This window comes from Olea europaea, chromosome 14, assembly GCF_002742605.1.
Source record: "Olea europaea var. sylvestris chromosome 14, O_europaea_v1, whole genome shotgun sequence".
Classification (NCBI taxonomy): Eukaryota; Viridiplantae; Streptophyta; class Magnoliopsida; order Lamiales; family Oleaceae; genus Olea; species Olea europaea.
In genome coordinates, this window is record NC_036250.1 from 4,353,839 (window position 1) to 4,369,884 (window position 16,046).

Genomic DNA, 16,046 nt, shown 5'->3' on the forward strand with positions numbered 1-16,046 from the left:
CCGTTAGCACTAAACTAGAATAATGATGTTTGAACACGGTCAACGACAGGCAAAAAATGGATTGACTCACTTGACAGTTAAATTTTTTTTTTTTTAAGCTATCCAATCATATATTTCCATATTTTTTAACCTATACTTAAGCCTGTTTTTGAATAATAATTGACTTGACTATGTTCTCACTGTCTTAACATTAATATATGCTTCAATTCCATCCAATCAAATATATGTTCTCCGTATTCACCCAGCCCCCTGTCTCGAGGCAACGATTTGGTGAGAAATCTAGGCCCTATTCGAGGTGGGGCCATGGATATCACGTATAATGAATTCTTTTGTAATTCTCATTGTAGTCACACAAAGCACTTTTCAAAAAATATTCAAATATTTTCAAATGTAATTTCTTAATTTCGGTAGCTATTTTTTAATTTTTCAAAAGCCCTACCAACAAAATCCCTTGATTTTTGTTCTCTTCTTTTGATTCTTCCCTCAGTTTTTACTTTTTAGTCCTTAATCCCTACCACATGTAATTAGAATACAAATCATATAGAGTTATCGCTTCATTTTTGCATAAAAAAAAATATATTTTATAGTTTCTTATTTCGCTCGCAAATTGATAGGATGAATGGGTCCTCACAACTACTAAGCCTCTAGCAGATGAGGACCAAGTCAAAGCCGAATTGGCACCCCACGTGAAACTCTGTCGGAAAAGTCCAAGAGCAGTCCTAGTGGTCAAAGACAAAGCTTGACCGAAGCCCGTGAAGGCCCAAAGTGAATCAATGAAAAGAAGCCCAACAATCAAAGTGCCTCATTACAGACAAAGCCATATGACCTTGTTCTGAACCGGCCATTACAGACGAAGTCCTACACTTCGAGCCCTTCTCCCTTCGAAGCCCTTCTCCTTAAAGCCTCACTAGCTGCAAGGGGCTTCAGATCGAAGGTAGCTCCCAATGGATATCCGCCAAAAGTGATCAATACTACAATTGTCAGACTAAAAATACAAAATAGGATTATATGACAATTTAACTTCTCAGAGTCTTTATGTGTACAATGCAAGTGGGTGATAGGGACGTATGTGAGAGGACAGCAAGGCTGGTCAGATGATGCCACGTGTATCTAAAACATGGGTCTTGGTAAACAAAATTAAGCAATAATGCATTTGTTTTCCATTTTGTGATTTTTGACACTCGTAGCTATATTTTCTCACTATGCACCACTACTCATGTTTCTTCATCTATTTCTACACTGTTAATAATCAACAATAGAGCAAATTTTAGAGAAGAAGAGTTAAATGTCCACTTGATCCAGTTAGTCGGGTTGGTCGTGAAAGTGTTATATACTAAAACTGAGAACGTTATTTATTTCTAAGAACCAATCAAACAGTATTTTCATCCACACGAAGTTGAAATCTGTTGTCCAATTTTGTTGTCCTATTTTGCTGTTCAGCCAATTAATTATTAATATGTCATCAATTTATTGGATTAGTTGAAGGTAATCAAGGTAAATTTGAGATGATATATTAATTATTGATGATATGTACAATCAATTGGTCAAAGTATCTCAACTCATCCACGGCCCCATGTTCCTAACCTTCCAATCATTAGACGTCACACAGCTAACTGTTCTAACATCTAAAACAAATTGACAGAACAATTAACTAAAATCAAAACCTGGTCTCTAACTATATATTTGAAACCAACCCAGGTCATCAAACAACAAAAGCATATGGATGAAAAAGCCACTGGTCAGCTAAGATAAAGTGGAAAAGCGTGTCTAATTATCATCTTCGAATATTCCCAGCCAAACGTGTTAAACAAAGTTAATTATGTATTGAACTCGGTCAATCGAATATGTTAGACAGTGTTAATCGAGTATTAAGCAAGTTTCACGCTCTTTTGCATAAAGTTTTATGAGCATTCATTAAATTTACTCAAAACCTAATAGAGAATAAATTGAGGAAATGATTTGGCTCTTGTTTGATAATCTTAGATTGTTCATTGTTGCCAGCATTAGGGATCGATGAGGAGACAGCTAACAGCTAAAGGATCCTCCAGTTAATTACAAGTCCGTGAACTGGCTGTCCTCTCAACAACGTGGGCTCCTGTCTTTCTTGTAGAACTATGAGCTGGATTTTATCTACTTTCTTTCACATACAAACGCACAATGGAATCTGCAGCCAATTATTTTGAGCTTTAGGCTCTCAATCAAGGGTTTGTCTACATGTACACAGGGTAGACACCTCGATGTACAGACTATAAGTATTATATCCTAGATCCAATCAATATTAGACATAAATACTTTTGATATATAATTAATGCAATTTAATGACAGATCTATTATTTAATTAATAGACAAATTAAATAATAGAGTTCGTAAATTCAAATATTCGTAATTTGTTAATGACAAAGAATTGTGATTGTAAGATACAAATTACATATGATTGAATCTTAAATCGTCCGTGGTCGTAAGTAATAACGAGATATGAATATCGTTATTACGGATAGATCATCATGTGTGGTATTTCTTACTTGTGAAGTAAGTAGCCGATCTCACAAACTAAAGTGTAGTGACACTTAAATGAACACGTGGATGTTTTGTTATAGAACAAAACATTGGAGACCCACCGAGAGATTTTACATGGATAACTATCTGAGTGTCAGTGGTTAATCTCTAACGTTTGGTAGTGAGATTAGTCATTTTGACTTGAGGTCGTCATAGTACCTTATATGAGGACAGTCATGTTTTGACGGTGTTGAATGTTGCTCTGCCAAGGGCCGCTAATACGACATCGCTCAGGTATATCAAGAATCATATGAAGGTTGTGAATGACCAATAGAGGATTCGCCACTCTTAGATAGTAAGAGATTATGATATGCGTTTCATTCAATTAAGTCGATAATGAAATCCTTAGCCAATGTGTACTTAATAGTGAAGTGAAGTATATGATCGATAATCAAGATTGACACACTTTCATATCTCATAATTGATCGGATTATATTGACGAATGGATTATAGTTTCACGGTAAACGAATGAATTTGGTTTTGTCATACCACGTGACATTTTTCCGTCACATGTATTGCCCTAACACATTGCTAGATATAAATCTGGGACGGTGAGTGTGATTGGTGATGGGTGTTTTAATTTATCAATTTTGATTAGATCAAAATAATATTTCACGTCGATAGGTATCGTGATCGGGAACCTGATAGGTTGCACACAAAAGGAGAACTGGAAGATTGTGATTTGTCAATTAATTAATTTAACAAGTGTTGGATAAATTAAATAATTGGGTTGCTTATTTATAGACTTGAATTGATTAATTAATTCACGGACCAGATTTAATTAAATGGGTTAATTAAATGTTGGGCCGGGTCAGGCTAAGCCCGCTCGGGCTTATATAAATATGATTAAGGTTTTCAAAATTGTAGTGATTTTTCATTATTCTTGCTAGCACAAGAAAAACCCTAATAATACAATATTATTCTATGTGCGGATCACCGTTAGAGGTTGGACAATTGGACAGTTGTGAGAGACAGATCCAAGTTACTGGAACAAAGATAAGGTAAAGGAGTTTGCAGATCGTGAAAAGGTATCACTTTTATCACAATTTTTATCTAAACACAAAGATGAATTCTGGTGGGAATCGAAATTTTATTAAATTTCCGCTACGCACGTTAAGTAGATTCCCACTATAAGAGGGAGAAGTTAACCTACACGTTGAAGATGAGCAAAGGTTGCCGTATTGCCTGTAGGAGCATACTTCTTGCTATTGCATTTTGGCTTAGTATTAAAATTAGAGAAATGTTGCTTTGTACCTAATTTAATTGGAACATTAAATGAATTTCATGTTGGGACATGAACTATTTTAATGTTAAGGACAATTGTTGTTCTTGTTTATCTTGATAAAGATCCTAATGGTTATGGTAAATTACAAAACGACATTTATATTCTTTAATACTAAGCATTCTATAATGAGTATGGAAGTTAAGAGGTATAAAAGTGATAATCTAATTATTACCTAAATATGGAATTGCAGACTTTATCATATAGATGAAATGCAATTTCAAAGTTACATAAAGATGTATACTTGAGATTAATTGATTTTGACAAGTACAAATTATGCATGTCTGGCACAATAACCAAATCTTCTTTTATTTGAAAAGAATAAAGATCAACATAATTACTGGTCTAATGCATAGTGATGCATATGGACTCATGTCAATTGATGTCAGATAATGTTTCTCTTATTTCATCAATGATCATGTATACTTAATGAAACTTAAATATGAAACTCTTAAAAAGTTCAAGGGATTCAAACTAGAAGTAGAGAAATAAATAGGTAAAAATATCCTCGCATTAAGATTCGATCGAGTGAGAATATCTTAAAAATAAAATTTAGATTATCTAAGAGAGAATAAGATTCTCTTGCAGTGGACTCCTCCATTTACACTACAGTATAGTGGTATATCTAAAAGGAGGAATCGTTAACTATTTGATATAATGCGATTAATAACAAGTCATGCAAATCTCTCAAAATTGTTTTTGGATCATGCATTGATTGCAGCGTGCAACACACTAAATCATGTTACATGTAAGTTGGTTAACAGAACTCCATACGAGTTATGGAAAGACGGTAGTCCCAATTTATTTCATATGAAAGTTTGGGGCCATGACGCTTATTTGAAGAGCCTTGAATCGAATAAGTTTGAAATTAAATCCGATAAATACATATATGTGGGGATATTCAAAGCAGACATTTGAATATAAATTCTATTATCATGAAAAAAGTTTTCGTCTCACGACATATCGTCTTCTTGGAAAAAATGTTTACTCTAGAGGAGGAGAGTGGGAGCAAAATAGAATTTGAAAGAGTTCAAGAATCCATAGATATAGTTAACCAAGTAGATAAATTCGAGTTTGATCCCATATCTGATATGGGACATACTCTTGATCAGAAAGTAAAAACTCTTGAGGATACGTCAGCTCTACGTGAATTTAGTAGGATCTTTGACCTTCAAGAAGGTTTGAATCCATGATTACTAATTAGGTATTACTAATCCAGGATAATAAACCCGTTAGTTGCACCAAAATAAAGTAAAGTGTTGATTTAAAAGAGACAGCAAGAGGCCATGAGACTCGAAATGAACTCGACGTATGTGAACAAGGTTTAGACCTTTTTCGAGCCTCTTGATGAAACAAAACCCATAAGTTTTTATAAATAATTTACAAGAAAAAGGTCGATATGAATGGGAATATCCATATATACAAAGTAAGGCTAAAAGCAAAAGTTAAGTGTTGACCTTGGTGAAACCTTCCTCCTGTAGCCATGCTGAAGTCCATTCAGGTTTTGCTTGCAACAATTGCATATCGTGACTAAGGTTAAGAGAAGTCTCTTGGAGCTGAAATATTTGATTTTATGAAAAAGTCAAAGTGTTTGATTTTATCAAATTTGAAGACGAATTGTGTGTTTACAAGAAAATAGTGGGAGTATTGTTGTATTCCTAATATTATAGAAAACAACATCCCTAAGTTTCAATCGTTGAAATAATAGTTGTTAAAGAATTTATTCATGAACGATATGGGAGAAGCAACTTGATCTATAGAGGTAGATCTAGAAAATTGCTTAACTCATCCCAATTTATATAGATGAAATCTTGAGAAGATTTCATATAGAGGAACTGGTTTACTCTTAAGCAGAAGTTGAAAAGGTTCCAAACGTGAAGCAATCGTTGATTCAATAGTAGAAACCTAATACATGATTATTTCAGAAATAGCAAAGAGTTGCAATATGGATCATGATGTTCATAAATGAACTTGAAGTAGTTCATGATATTGTTGATCACATGCTATTGTATTGTGATAACAACCATCGCGAAAGCAAAGGAACTAAGGCCTCATCAATGATCTAAACATGTATTAAGGCGGCATAATTTCATCAGAGAGATAATACATAGAAATGATGTAAATAGAAGAACAAATTCTCATATTTAACAATATTGCAGATCCACTAACCAAGAGTTGTCGTAGCATAAACATGATCGTCATCTAAACTCTTATGATATTGGATACATAAATGATTGGATCTAGTGCAAGTGGGAGTTTGTAATTGTTATGCCCTATATCCAATCAATCTTGGACATAATTACGTTTAATATATAATTAATGCAATTTAATGACAAATTTATTATTTAATTAATAGACAAATTAAATTAAATAATAGAGTCCGTAGATTCAAATCTTCGTAAATTGTTAATCACAAGGAGTTGTGATTGTGAGATACAAATTACATATGATTGAATCTTAAATCGTCCCTTGTCATAAGTAATAACGAGATACAAATATCGTTATTACGGATAGACCATCACGTGTGGCATTTCTTATTTGTGAAGTAAGTAGCTGATCTCACAAACTAAAGTGTAATGACACTTAAATGAACACGTTGATATATTGTTATAGAACAAAACATTGGAGACCCACCGAAAGATTCCACATGGATAACTATCTTAATGTCAGTGGTTAATCTCTAACGTTCGGTAGTGGGATTGGTCTTTTTTGACTTGAGGTTGTCATTGTACCTTATACGAGGACGGTCATGTTTTGACGGTGTTGGATTTTGCTCTGCTAAGGGCCGCTAATACGGCATCGTTTGGGTATGTCAAGAATCATATGGAGGTTGTGAATGACCAATAGAGGATTCATCATTCTTAGATAGTAAGACATTATGATCTGCATTTCATTCAATTAAGTCGATAATGAAATCCTTGGTCAAGGTGTACTCATAAGTTGAAAAGGAATTTTCGACTTATATTAACTTAATAGTGGAGTGAAGTATATGATCGATAATCGAGATTGATACGCTTCCATATCTCGTAATTGATCGGATCATATTGATGAAGGGATTATAGTTTCTCGATAAACGAACGAGTTTGGTTTTGTCATATCACGTGACATTTCTCATCACATGTATTGCCCTGACACATTGCTAGATGTCAATCTGAGACGGCGAGTGTGATTGGTGATAAATTAAAAGAGTGTTTTAATTTATCGATTTTGATTAGATCAAAAATAATATTTCACGTCGTTAGGTATCGTGATCGAGAACCTGATGGGTCACACACAAAAGGAGAACTGGAAGATTGTGATTTGTCAATTAATTAATTTAACAAGTGTTGGATAAATTAATTAATTGGGTTGCTTATTTATAGACCTGAATTGATTAATGAATTCACTGACCGAATTTAATTAAATGAGTTAATTAAATGTTGGATCGGGTCAGGCTAAACCCGTTCGAACTTATATAAATATGATTAGGGTTTTCAAAATTGTAGTGATTTTTCATTATTCTTGCTAGTACAAGAAAAACCCTAATATTACAATCTTGTTCTCTGTGTGGATCACCGTTGGAGGCTAGACAATTGAACAGCTGTGAGAGACAGATCCAAGTTGTTGGAACAAAGATAAGACAAAAGAATTTCCAGATCGTGAAAAGATATCGCTTTTATCACAATTTCTATCTAATCACAAAGATGAATCATAGTAGGAATCGAAATTTGTTTTAATTTCCACTGCGCACATTAAGTAGATTCCCAACACAAACCCCCTCACAAGAGAGAGCGTCCACCATTTTTTTATTCGTTGTGCCCCCCCCCCCCCCGGTGAGGGGTCAGTACACCGGGTGTACAAATAGATAAATCCCTCGATCAATGGCTCAAATTTATGCATTTTTTACACGGAGAATTTTTATGTCTTGATTATACTGAAAAAGGTAGATAGTGAATATCTGACATTCTGATTTCGAATAAATTGTGTGTTAATTTGCCAACTACATAAGACACTTGAAAGGCCTCAAGTACTCATCGCGTTCTCTATCTGAGATATTTGGTTTGAACTTTGTTTGTAGAATGTAGAGAGTTGAGAACATGTGAGGGACTAAGGTAAAATGAAAATTAGAGACGACAGCTAGATGTAGATAAAAAAAAAATATTAGTTAGATACTAAAGTGTCAATTTATATAAATGTTGGGGACCTTGACCTCGAAATTTAAAAAAAAAAATTGGAAAAATGTCTATGGTTTTAAATACTTTTAATCTTAGTTCATCAAACGACCAAAAAGGGGTGGTGGCGCAGTTGGCTAGCGCGTAGGTCTCATAGCTTCTGAGTGATCCTGAGGTCGAGAGTTCGAGCCTCTCTCACCCCAATTCATTTTCAATTTTTTTTTCCCATGTCCTTTTGTATTTTAATACTTTATACAATTTTTTTTTAAACAGTGTTCAGATTATAGTTTTAATTGTGAATTGTTAGAAAAAGATAATGCATAAATGACGAAGCATTAGTGATGATTTTGGTAACGATTTTCCATTGAGTCATAATCTCTTAAGATAAAATTAATTTTCCAATTCTACAAGAAAAAAGGAAAAGAAAACACTTAAACACGCAAGAAAATGTTTATAAAACGTTTTAGTATAACTAAATAACCAACTAAAGTAATTTAATTAACAATTAATGTGTCCAACACGAGTCGGGTTGGCTCTTGTCCACGTTAAGTCACATTATCACCTCTCTACTTACGTAATTGTTTCTTGAGTATTTGATAAAATTCTCGCAATAAAATAAGAAGCTGTATTATGTTCCTCAACTAATACATTCTAAAGTTGAATTTAATAAACTACCTACTTTAAATAAACAATGGATCCAAGGTTCAATGATGATATTTCACCAAATATTTCAGTTGTTTTGTAATATATGATTTGGACCCTCTCTCAATCTTCCGCTCTATTCAAGGAACCGATGATAATGTAACACTATACATAATCACTGTTTGAAATAATTGAGTTCAAGATGAAGATTTCGAAATAATTATCATTGAAAATAATGTATTGATATCGATAAAAAAAAAATTGAGAATTTTAATTTTCAACTTTAATTATCATGACACAACGAGTCAAAATACCACATTGTTTCGAAAAGTAATATTCTACCTTTTATTATAGAATCCACTCGCATACCAATTGGAAATTGGTAGCGTGAGGGGTGAAACAAGTGTTGCTAAAAATGCAATCTCCTAAAAAGTCATAATTGGAGGCATTTAGTGATTTATTTTCATGGACCATTGAATGGTTGTGTCCATTTGCATAAACTGGGCCATTTTAATACTCTTTGGGCTGTTTGTATTATCACACATTTCAAAATTAAGAATAAATGTTTCAAATTTCAAAAATTAAATATTTATTAAATTTTATTTATAATTTAATTGATTAATTATATATTTTATTTATTAAATATATTAAGGTCACAAATATATATAATTTGGTCACACATTCATGATTTAGTTAGTCATATATATATATTTTCTGGTTACAAATAAAAACTTTTATATGACGCAAATTAGTTTACGGTCACAATTCAAAAATTTTATAGGTCAAAATTTTTTCATCAATCACAAATCAAAAAGTTATAAATCACAATTTATTTATCGATAACAAATTACAACTTATTATACAGTTACAGATTATCAAACTATTGATCACAAATTAACAATCCTTTAGATTGCATATTATTTTTTTGGTGATAATTTTTTTTATTAGTCACAAATTAACCAATTTAATGGCCACAGTCAACCAAATAATTTGTGATCGCCACCAAAACTTTCAGCTATCACCTCACCACTACCTTCAGCAACACTACCATCATCGTCAGAATACCACACCTCAAACAAGTCAACACGTCGCTTAAAAACACCACCACATCATCGCTCCAGTCTACCAAATAATTATTAGTCACAATCTATCAAATAATTGGTCACAAAACACCTCACTCACTCACTCACTCCGTCCCATCCACAACCACTACACGACCACCACCAACATAACCACCATCTTACCAGCACTGCCAACATCACCAAAACCTTACCAGCGCAGCCAAATTGCGACCACCTCCACCCAAACACAACCAAAAATCATATCCAAAATTACCACCACCACTGCGATTGTAAGCAGCAGCATCACCACCACCACCATACCCAAGCAGATTCACCACCATCGCCACACCTCATCACCATTACGAGGCAACATGAAAATTGCCACAAAGCAAATCTAATCAGATTGGGGATGACGTCGTTGCTGCTGAAAACCATGACAGCATGCAGTGTCATGATGCTGGAGTTGATGTCGCCGTTTTCAGATCCTCAAATACGGGATGATGCGGCCACTCACTTGTACATTTTGTGTTTATGTTTCAAAGCAGCAACAAATGGGGTAAGGGTTCAAAAAATGGGTTGGATCCTGTTCGCACCTTGTCGAGTCAACGGTGTCATACTGCGATCACGCTGATGTCGCCGCAGATGGTGGTTAGTTGCAATGAAAGAAAAAGAAGAGAGATGTAGAGAGAGAGAAGTGAGATAAATAAATAGGGTTTGGCGGATGGATGTAGGGTAGGTATGTAAATTAAATTAATTTTATAATATTATTATTGATATTAAAATTTTTAATTATAATCTAATTTTTGAATATACAAACTTTGGATTTGATTTTTGAAGTTGCATCTTAAAACATTTGGATGGATGTAATTTCCACGTCTAATAAATGATTTTGGACCAAGAAACTTTTAGTAAAGGAAAATGCTTTGAGGTTTCCATAGAAAATCTAAGCTCCCGCTTTGTAAAGATTAAAATCAGTTTTTTAGTGAATTTTGATAGAAGATGAAATGTAGTTGAAAAGTTACAAAACTTGTAAAACACATAGTTAAAAAATAAATTATTGAATTTAACTTAGGTTAAAATCTAAATTTAAATAGGTATCAAACAGGGGCTAAATAAGAACAAAATTATTATTTTTATTTCACTGATTTACAGGAAACTTGGGCATATGATGTCCTCAAATCCTAATCAAGGGCATCATTGTCTTACACAAGTCAAGCTTTCACTACTTCCTTAAGATATAGGTTTATCTTTGAGCTCAACCTCGCACATAAGATGGGGTTGTCATCTGTAACAGAAACAGAGAGCTCATAAAATTTGAGCTAAATTTGTTCATTATATCATGGTTGCTGGTCATACAAAGAAATATATAAATGCACGATCTAAACTATCAAAATATTATTTACCGATGTCAATCTATGCAGCGGTATAACAACTCAATTCCCTATTTTTTTGCACGGAAGATATTCGAGCATTTCGTTCTATGATTCTTCATGTAACTTCTTGTGAAAAACAAAAAGGATTGGTAGAGAGGCTTACCAAAGTATGACGTGAATTAATTAATAAAATATTGATTCAAGAGAAACTCGAGCCAAAGTTCACTTTTTTGTTCCAGTAAATACATTTTAATTTATATCATAAGATAATTCATATGAAATTTTTGAGTTTATACATGACCCAAAACCTATTCCTGGAGTTGCCAAACTGACTTTTGGGTTTAATTATAAACAACTTTTTTTTGGCTTACTTTTTATGATTCTGAAACTTGATAAAACAGAGCAAGGCTATTCTGATTCTTGATTTTCTCCAAAGGTGCCTTCACATTGGCTAAAGGGTTAGATTCAATGGGAACCACCGATGCTGTTGTCCGGAATAAGTTTTTCCCATAATTCCATGAAAGTGACTCCCAAAAATGGGAAAAAGTTAAAAAAACTAACGAAATTAAAAATTTTATGATTATAACTTATGAGTTTTATAAACTGTGAATCGAAAGTGATGTTAAAATTGTGTCATAAGTTTGGACTCTTTTGCATGCGACTTTCCTTTTCTCTAAATTATTTCATCCTAAATGGAAATGGATTACTTATTATTAACTTCAAAATCGTCGTTAACTTGTCGGTATACTTTCAAGATAACTATGTTTACTGTTGTTATTATTATTATTTTGTAATATTTGATGGTGTTAATCATCTCGTTCGGTTCAAATTTTTAGAAAATGATCATATGTTTTAATTTAAACCTTAACCAAGATTTCATTAAAGATATTTTAGGGACTTCAAACTTGTAAAATCGATTTTCTCCTAATTTTGTATAACCTTCAAAAAGAGATAGAGGGGTTAAAAAAATAAGATGAGTGACTTTTTTATAGTAAACTTCTTTTCGTTATAGAGAATTATTGTAATGAAAAACAATAACGTAGTCTCACATTAAAACGAATCTTTATAAATCTTGGTATTCTTCTGTGTCTTTATTTTTAATTCTCAAATGCACTGATGTATATTAGATTGAAATCTTTTTTTTTTTTTCATTAAAAACACTTTGTCTCACACCATATCATCACGTGTTGGAAAGAGAGCACATGCTATATGAATTATTGTTAATTATTTTTATGAAAGATAGTGTGTTTAGTCCCTCAACAAATGACCTCATTTAAACATTCCACATGCATTTTTGGGCTCTAATAACACGGGTGGGCCTTGTGTAGCCATCTTGTTTCCTTTTATTCTTATCTTTATAGTGTAATCTATTAGCTTTCAAAATTACGGATACAAACTTCAGCCGTATTTAATTTAGTTAAAAATCAGATTTTTAGTAAATCTAAATAAAAAAAAAATTGATGAAATTTATGAAATATGTGATTGAAAATAAGTTTGAGAAAAAAATTTGAATTTTAGATAATGGGACAAAACATAGACTTCATGTACTTAACTGAACATTTAGGTTCTTGATCAATTTTCGTGCTATTTAAATTGTCAACTTTCATCGACACTTATGCATTTATTAAAAGAATGGAGATGTGGAAAAATAGAATTTTATTTTGTTACTTAGCAAATGGCAAAAAGAATAAAATAAATGTAACAGTAGAAAACAAATATTTTTTCGAAGTATTACAAAATCCTTTTATAGAGGCCAAAATAAAGAATAAAGAGTGTACTAATGTTTTTTCTTCTTTGATAGTTTGCATAGCGTTGAAACGGGTTAGTGTTGTGGGGTTTTAAGAACTCATTTCCAAAATACACTTTGGACAAAAACACATCGTATTCATCGTCATTTGAATAGCCAACAACAATTGGTTACTCAATAAATATAATTATAATTTATATAAATATGTTGTTCTATTAATAATCAGTGAGTGGACTTCCTTATCATGTCTAGTTTTGATCAAAATCAGGGTAGCCCACAATATGTGTAAAGCAATAGTCTTTTGTGTCATTATATTACATCACAAGTTTCTTCTCCTCCATTGAGTCGATTCATCAATTTTTCAATTTTATGTAAGGCAGTTGTTGTACTCATAAAAAAATTGAATAATATTATGCAATTACAATTCATAAAGACAAACACTTTATAACACTTATAGACAAAAAGTTTTAACAGTCAAGTAAAATTTTAATAATAAATTCTTAAATGCCATGTCATTAAGGAACGAGCCACAAACCCGAGAGTGAAACGAGTGGTACTAGAAATTAGATTGGAAGAGTGTAATAGAAGTCAAAAAAGCCCAAGTCAAGGGCCGCGCTTTCCGAGAGCAGTGGGTCTACATGTACAAAATTTGACTTCCAAAATTTAGTGTATACAGAAGATATTTGGCAGCAATTTGTAGAATAATGGCAAAAAGAAAGAAAGCAGATCAAACTAGATGCTGCCACACTTGTATCTGATGCAATTCCATTAGAGCCTTCTACACTAACAGGTGCCATTGACAAGCCCATGTGACAGGGATTGAGGTGTCAGCACATCAGCTCTAATCTAATTTTCATATCTGACACCTCAGCCCCTGTCACAAGGGCCTGTCAATGGCCCCTGTTTGAGCAGAATAATACATTCCATTAGGTATTTTTTTGTACAAGCATATTAAATCTTCCGAGTGATTTTATAAAAGAAGATTCAATCTAAAGTCGATTTCAAAAGAACTATTGACAAGAGAGAGTGAGACTGATCTATAGGAAAAAAGAATGTAACAATGACTCCCTAACAAAGCCGGAAGAATTCAATTTCCCCAAGGCCAAGCTCGGGCGGCATAAAAAAGGTGCAATTAACAATTTTTTTCTTATATTATGTATAGTTGAAATTAAAGACTTCATTTTTGTTGTTGAGTACAACTCTGTTTGTGAAAGGCTTATAGCTAGTGGAGTACAGATAGACAGGTGAATATCATCCAAATTCCTAACTGGCATGCAATATTATATATACAAGTCAACTACGCCTGTGAAAACGCGTCGAAAGCAACTTTGATGATTCTATCCTTCTTTCACACCTACGTAACCATGCGAAGTGTTAATAATTCGAGAATATATTTGAAATGCAGTATAATAAAAAGTAGATAGTACGATTTTTCAATTTGTTTTTTCATTTATAATATGTGCAATTTTATACATTTTGCGTTGTAAATATGAAGTGGTACAGGAGAGTTTAGCAAATATTAGAAGCACAAAGTGTGACTGGTAGCGTGTCTCAGATAACTTTTCTTTGTTTCTAACTAAAAAAAAAAAACTATTCAACGTATCGATATCGAACTTTCTCGATTGTCATATATTGTAACTTTTTAGTAGCAATAGTGTTGAGAGATTTTGAAAATTCAGCCCATTTTGTTGGGCTTTTACCCTCTCATATAGGTCATTAAATTGGAGCCGTCGTTCTATTCATGTCAAACTATAGTGTCCATCCTAAACATGTTTATTATCGTCCTTTTGGAGAAATTTGATTGGCTCTAGAGTTCGTTATAACAGGGTCATAATAACACCTAGGCTATGCCCCTATACCTTAGAATATCGATAGCGTGTCTCAGATAACTTTTCTTTGTTTCTAACTAAAAAAAAAAAACTATTCAACGTATCGATATCGAACTTTCTCGATTGTCATATATTGTAACTTTTTAGTAGCAATAGTGTTGAGAGATTTTGAAAATTCAGCCCATTTTGTTGGGCTTTTACCCTCTCATATAGGTCATTAAATTGGAGCCGTCGTTCTATTCATGTCAAACTATAGTGTCCATCCTAAACATGTTTGTTATCGTCCTTTTGGAGAAATTTGATTGGCTCTAGAGTTCGTTATAACAGGGTCATAATAACACCTAGGCTATGCCCCTATACCTTAGAATATCGTGATTTTCTTTTGATTGGTTAATGTGGACGGTGCCATAGACACCTTTTTAAGCCACGCGATGGTAATGTTCTAGATGATGCCTCCCAAGGTTCAGCCTGTTTGGGTGAGACCTTAGGCAGATTTTTCTTGTTGTCCTGTTTGATAAGATAGACCTCTAACTCTAAGTGATTTGACAAGAATTTTCAGATCAAACAACAATAATATTGATGAAGTTTCTTGTTTTCTAAAGGGGTTGCTTCCGAACAACTAATGATATATGCTTAAACATCTGTCAAAGGCAAACGATGGCAATAATCTTTAATCGTGCAGTGTAAAGTTCTTTTTAATATTCTCACACGGCCTCATCCATCTTGCCTTGGCAATTAAGTCAAGAAGTTTACCAAACTTTTCTCCTTTTTAAGAAGTTATGAATAAATTAATTAAAAGTAGCATAATGGGTTAAAAAAAATTTAAGGTCAAAGGGGTTGGTGCACAAGGAACATGCAGCAGATTAGAATGTCAATTGACTTGATATGAATTTTCACTTACCCAAGAAAAAGCCCATCCTTAGGCCCATCTCGATTAATTACAAAGATTACGATGTCAATAAGAATACACTTTTAGCCTCCGTTTGGGCCCCATTAAATTAAATTTTATTTTTCTCTTTCTTATTTTTAAAGATACAATCTTCCATAAAATAATATTATATGTAAATCGAAAACTTTTTCCTCTTTCTCAATCACTCATTTTTTTAAAAATAAAAATAAAAATACTATCTTACCGATTATAATTCGAAATAATAGGGGCCAAACGGAGAATGGCCAAGATGCACTATGAGATTGTTACTATTATACATACACATTGAGATTGTAAGCATTGACTTGTGGGTTGACGTGAAACTACTAGAATTTAATTAGATAATACGTTTGATCTAATGGTACCCGATTTTTATTTACTTTCAAGTCAACTTTTGCTTATTTTTCACTACATTTAAAATCCAAAATAGTGCGTCTAATAAATAATGTCTAATATAAAAAAATATATATGATAGTA

General features: G+C 32.9%; 1 non-coding gene across 1 annotated transcript; it reads left to right on the forward strand.

The window, feature by feature from the left end:
• The first annotated feature begins 8,107 nt into the window (after positions 1-8,107).
• Positions 8,108-8,192, forward strand: TRNAM-CAU. The gene is given in 2 exon segments: positions 8,108-8,145; positions 8,157-8,192. It is a non-coding gene; the product is annotated as a tRNA-Met (tRNA).
• Positions 8,193-16,046: the final 7,854 nt, after the last annotated feature.